Below are 6006 nucleotides of genomic sequence, written 5' to 3' on the forward strand. Positions count from 1 at the left end.
AAAGAAAGAAGAAAGAAAGAAAGAAAGAAAAGAAAGAAAGAAAGAAGAAGTGATTTTATGAAGAAGAGTCCTGGAGTGCCCTGCAGTGCAGTGTCCCCTGTTCATTAGAACCTAGCCCTTCAGGAGAGTATCCTATGTGTGTTTCTTATGCCCTGCTGTTACATCTGAGTCAATTTTCCTTTCAGTGCAGTTGTCTGCACTGACTCTGCCTGTTGTGGGCTGTGCTTGCTCTCTGTGGTGCCAGTTGGACTGAGGCAGGCCAGCTCTGGGGGGCATGCCTGCTGGGGAGCTTGGGAGCAGGGTGGTGGTGTTAGCAAAATTTGCATGGGCCCAGGATCCCCTGAAGTACTGCAGCGTCTGGGGCCCATGTACCAGGGTGGCTGAGGCTGGGTGCAAAATGGGATGGTGGCTGAGAGTGTGTGGCTGGGAGTAGTGTGGTGGATGTGTGGGTTGCAGTGGGAACTGTGCAACTGGAGGTTGGGCAGGGCATCTAGTTGGCTTTAATAAAATTTGCCCTGAGCCCAGGGCTGAGGCCAATGGGTGTGGGGTGGATGATCCCTCAGGAGAACTCATGGGCATGGCACACTGCTAGTGGGTTAGGTAGCAAGTGTCAGTGCAGCCTCACCTCCCGCAGGTGTCTCTGTGTTTCTGCTGGGAAGTGGAGAAGAAAAAGCCTCCTGCCAGCTCCCTCATTTTCAGAGAAGTCCCCCAAGATGCTCTAAAATCAGTATGAACAGATCTGTCTTCTGTTTGCCCCCCAGCATTGTGATTGCTTCTCTGTGCAGGCTGCTGGCTCTTTAAGGGTGGCAATCCAGCCATCACTCACCCTCCCATTTCACTTAGTTCTGAGTCAGCTGGCTCTTAAAGCTCCAGGTTCCAAGTCCTACTGGTTTTACACACTCACAGAATTCAGTGCCTCTGGTTTTTAAAGCCAAATGCTATGGGCATTAGTCTTCCCTGTGTGAACTCCCTGGTGTGAGGGCCCATTTCTCTGCCCTCTCTGTGTGCAGCTCCCTCCTCTGGCAGGGAGCCTTCCTCTGCCTTTCTGACCTTCCTAACCTTTCAGATGCAGCTGCTTCTTTGTATTTAGTTGTGGAGTTTGTTCTGCCAGTCTTTGGATTGCTCTCTGGTTTATTGACTTGGAGATGGATGATATCTAGTTGTAAATGTGGGATGGGGTGAACTCAGGGTCCTCCATCTTCCCAAGCTCCCAGGATCTCCATAGCCATTCTTAATAGTTTTCTGGGGAGATTTTAAAAAGTTCGATTATACTTTTTCTATGGTCCTTATCTATTAGATTTAGTTTTTAAAATTTCATTTGGAGAGTTGAATGAAATTTTAAAAACCTAATGAAATATCACTATTTGATATATATGTTAATGAGAAGACTATATATATTGTAATTTCTTAACAGAATATGGTAAAAACAGAAAAAATATTCCTAAAAGGGACAGCCCTCACGGACTGTGACATACCTACCCCACCCCAACCTTTGTCCCTGGCTCTCCTGTAGGTGATTCAGTAGCTGTGTTGACCTTTGTGTCTGGCTTTTGTACTGACTGAGAAGCTTTGAAATGGGTTTTCTGGAGCTTCTCTGCAAAAATGACCTTGGTAGTAGATCACGCAGAACAACCAGTGAGGTGTCTTTCCATCTGATGTTCTCTTTAGTGGACAAACTCTATAGGTTTCCCTACTTAGGAAGAGTAAGAGTAATTATTTTCTAGTTTGCCAAATGACTTTCTTTAAATGCCCATTTTACTAGTATGTAGATCATTTCTCCAGTATTTCTAGGTCCTGAACTGTTCTAGTATTAGGATATATAGATATAGACAGAGAGAGAGAGAGACAGAGAAAGAGAGAGTTTATTTTTTTAAGTAATCTCTACACCCAATGTGGGGCTTGAACTCACAACCTTGAGATCAAAAGTTGCACCCTGTAGTGACTGAGCCAGCCAGGCACTCCTAGAATATTTTTGAAGTTCCTAATTTAAAAAAAGGCACAGTCTTGAAGGGGCGGGGAGGTGTGTAGCGGAAACAAATTCGAGCTAAAACAAATCAGTTGTGCAAGAAATGTAACCTACTTAATTTTTCTGTAATTGTTTAATTTCTGTTCAGAGTCTATAGTCTGCCGAATGGTAGAAACTAAATATCATGAATTTAGAGTTTTTCTCCCTTTTCTTGAGGTTTCATGCTTATCCTGGGGGCTCATAGAGAGCCGAGATATCAAGGGCAGGAGGCCACCAGGCAAGGATCGTATTCAGGTGCTTGATGACTTCTCAGCCCTGTCTGGCCCACTAGGCTGGTTCAGGCTCCAGGACTGCCCCACAATCACTGGTGAGGGTAAAATCCCACCAGGCCTATATGTGCTAGGGTACAGGGGCTTACAGGTGTCTTATAGGAATCTGTCCAGACACCCCCATACGGACATTTCTCTAATTGCTGCCATGAGTTGGGTATAAGAAAATTTGGGGTGTTGCTTTTTTCCCATAAACTCTACCTGGGAAAGGAGCTCTCAGATTCCCTGACCTACCTGGGGTTCTCCTGTGAACTCAGGACAAGAACTATCCTTTCAGGACCTCCAGTGATATCTCAGCTCTTTTCTCCAACTTTGAACATTTCCTTCCCTCCTCCTCGCCCAGAGATGCTTTCTCTTGCCTGGGGCTGGACAATACAGCTCATACTTTATTTTTTCTTATCCCTTGTTTACTACATACATGTTAGGTCTTGAACTTTTTTTGTGTGTGGTAGCAGAGGGAAGCTACAAAATATACATATGCATGACAATGTGGACAGATAAGTTATTATTAATAAAATAATTTATTATTAATTTAAAATACACACACATAATGTGATTTTGCATATTTTGAGAGGACAGTGCATTCTCAGGGTTAAGCAAACACTTCAGATGGATTACCTACAGAATAGGGGAATGGAGTAGAGATCATGGGTCAAAGGGAAAAATTAACCCGAGAGGGGCTTTGCATGCACTATGCTCTTAATAAAGTTCTCAGAACTGAGAATCATGATTAACTTGATTTCTGTGTCTGGGACCCATAAAATCAAATCAACTATCTCGTATTTCCTGAAGCGTGTAGGCCATGGGCAATTCAAGCTCAAAAGTGTGGTCCTTCGGAAAGGCAAATGCTGTAGATTCTGAATAAGGAAAACTACATTCAAAGTCATATTCAAAACCCCTCCTTTTTTTTCTTCTTATTCTGTTGTAAGGTCACTTCCTTGACTTGATGGCTGCTTCTTATTGACTCTGAGTTGGGAAAGGCCAGGGGTAACTGTATGGGTACATGAGATGCAAGGGAAAACTTTAGTTAATACAGCAAGTTCTACTCCCCTGCATTTCTCTCCCTAGTGCAGAAAAGATTTGCTTGGATGGTTTGGGTGGCTGGACATCATCCTGACATCCTCCCCTTTCCTTTGGGAACAAGGCATTGCTTGCATGGTTTGGGTGGTTGGAATTCTGTATCTTCTACCATGTGGCTTATTAACTAATATGACCTCCTGCAGCAGGAGGGATAAAATATGTCCATCTACTCTTCCCTAAAAGATTCTGTAAGCAAAAGGGAAACACACTTATGGGGCAAAGAGATTAATTGCACATCAAGTCAACATTTTCCATGAATTCCCCTAATAAACAGTTCCATGGAATCATATGAATGACATATTTCAACCCTTTTGTGGAGCCCCCCTAAGCATATCTGCAATCCTGGAACATAACTCCATCCTCACAGAGTTAAGAGGTTTGGAGAATAGGAAGTATCCCACGTTGTATGTGTCAGTCATTGATAAGGAGCCTACAAGTGTGTACCCTCCTTTCTGCAAAAACCCTGGACTCCCTCCTTTTTGCAAAACCTCTGTACCCCAGGTCCAAATCATTGGAATTTTCATTCCTATCCAAGAATGAGTAAGAGAGTGCAATTATGGGATTCTGGTTTCCATGTCCAGCCTCCCCATGCATGGTCCAAGACTCCACTCAATGGAGTGAAAGTTCCCTTTTAGCTCCACAGAGCTGCCACCTTTTCTTTCTGCTGGCATCTGCCCTACCTTTGTGGTCACCCAGACTAAAATGATGCCTTTACTTCTTGCCACCCAGAAAACCACAGGGCAGGCAGCTGCTACATTTGGCTTCTCTGATCTCTACCAGCCTCAATATGGTTACATCCCTCTCACCTTGTCAGAGGGGAGGGGGGTTAATTGTATTTGCTGATACTTACCATGTTTTTCCTTCTCTCTGGCTTTCCATATCTATTAGGCTCTCAAATAGTCTCTCTTCCCTTTGATTTCTTTGGCTTTCCTTCTTGATTCCCTTCTAGATTACATTTTTATTACCTAGGGTGGGAATCAGAACTTTCCAAGTGTAGGTGGAGAGACTCATGCAGACTTCTGAAGTTCTCCACGTCAGTACAAGGCTCAGGCTAGACACACAGGAATCCTGGGGACCCTACTGCCTCATCTCCTTGCCCTCTCCAGCTCCCGCCTTTGCCCAAACCTGCACATGATCTCATACACACCCATCACCCAGTCCTGTCCATCCTGCTTCCTGCCCACTTTTACAGCTCCTTTTGCCTTGCCATGCCCCATCACACCTCCTCCCTCTCTGGGGGTGAGCCTCTCCCATCTCCTCCCTTTCTGCCGCCAGAGCCATCTTCAAAACCCTACCCTGGATGATTCCTCTACTTAGAACCACTTAGCAGCTTCCTCCTGCCTTTAGAATAAACATGAAGGCCTAATTGCCTGGGCTGTCCCTCGCTGACCTCTTCCATCTCTTTCTTCATTCCTCAGAGCTCTTGGAAAATGCCACACTCCTTCCCTCTTGGCCCTGGTTGGTGGTGTTTGCTCTGTCCTCATCATTTGTTTTCTCTTCCCCTTGTGGACACCCACTCACCCCTCACATCTCAGCATGACTCCCTAGACCAGGTTGATCCTCCCATAATGCATTCCTACAGCACCCCTACTTTTCCTTTGCATGTCTTCTGTAATTTATAATCACTTCACTTATGCCACCTTTCCCTTTAGGCCATCAATTCCACAGGGGGAAGTGAGCAGGTTTATTTTGCTTCCCATTGTCCCTTCCATGGTACTTGGAAGATAGGGTGCCTCAATAAATATTTGTTGACTGGCTGATTTTCCTAAGTTGTTTAATTGCTTATCCAAAGTTCAGTGCTCTTGAACAATGCTAGGAAAATTTACCTTTGAAGCACAACTACTGTGTGCCCAAGTTAAATCCTTCCTCTTTGCCCGTGATTATAAATGCTGCATTCTGGGCGAACTAAGACATTTTCTAGTTCAGCACAAGACTGTCTACTGTTTGTGTTCCAATGATTTCCTTATGTCTCGTGTGTTTCCTTTGGGCCATGTCTGAGTTGCAGTCCTGCAGGCATGATTTCTCATCTGTTTTTGTGCTAGATAACACCATATTAGTCTTGAATAAATGTGACAAAGTTCTAGCCAAATTCATCATCCCAGTGGAAACCAATGCCCAGGATTTCAATCAAATAGAAAAAGGAGAGATAAATAGGCTACCCTGAATTTATTTATGAATTGTGTGCTCCCATAATTACAGTCTATGAGGACTGAAATAAAATAATGAGGCTACCATTTCTCTCTAGCTAGGAATATATCCAAGCCAGTTGTGTCTTCTTTAGGCAGTACAAAGGAAATTCCATAGGCAAAAAAGGTCTTTTCCTCATGTGGATCAGGAGGCAGGAATGTTCTAGTAAATGACACCACCACCCACTTTAGCTCAAGCCAAAAGGTAAGAGCTGTCTTTCATTCCTTTCTCTCAGAAGCTATGCTCCACCTGTTAGCGGTCTGTTGTCTCAACCTGCAGGACCTCGCAGATCTGTACATACCTCTCTGTGTCTCCACATCTCTGCCACCGTCTCCTCACCCTCCCTTGTAACTCTGGACTTCCGCTTTGACCTCCTGAAAATTCATTCTCTTCACAGCAGCTGAAGTGATCCTTCAAATCTACAATCAGTGTATATCATTCCGT

Source organism: Callorhinus ursinus, unplaced genomic scaffold (assembly GCF_003265705.2).
Source record: "Callorhinus ursinus isolate GAN/ISIS: 27379988/994484 unplaced genomic scaffold, GSC_fseal_2.0 scaffold1, whole genome shotgun sequence".
Classification (NCBI taxonomy): Eukaryota; Metazoa; Chordata; class Mammalia; order Carnivora; family Otariidae; genus Callorhinus; species Callorhinus ursinus.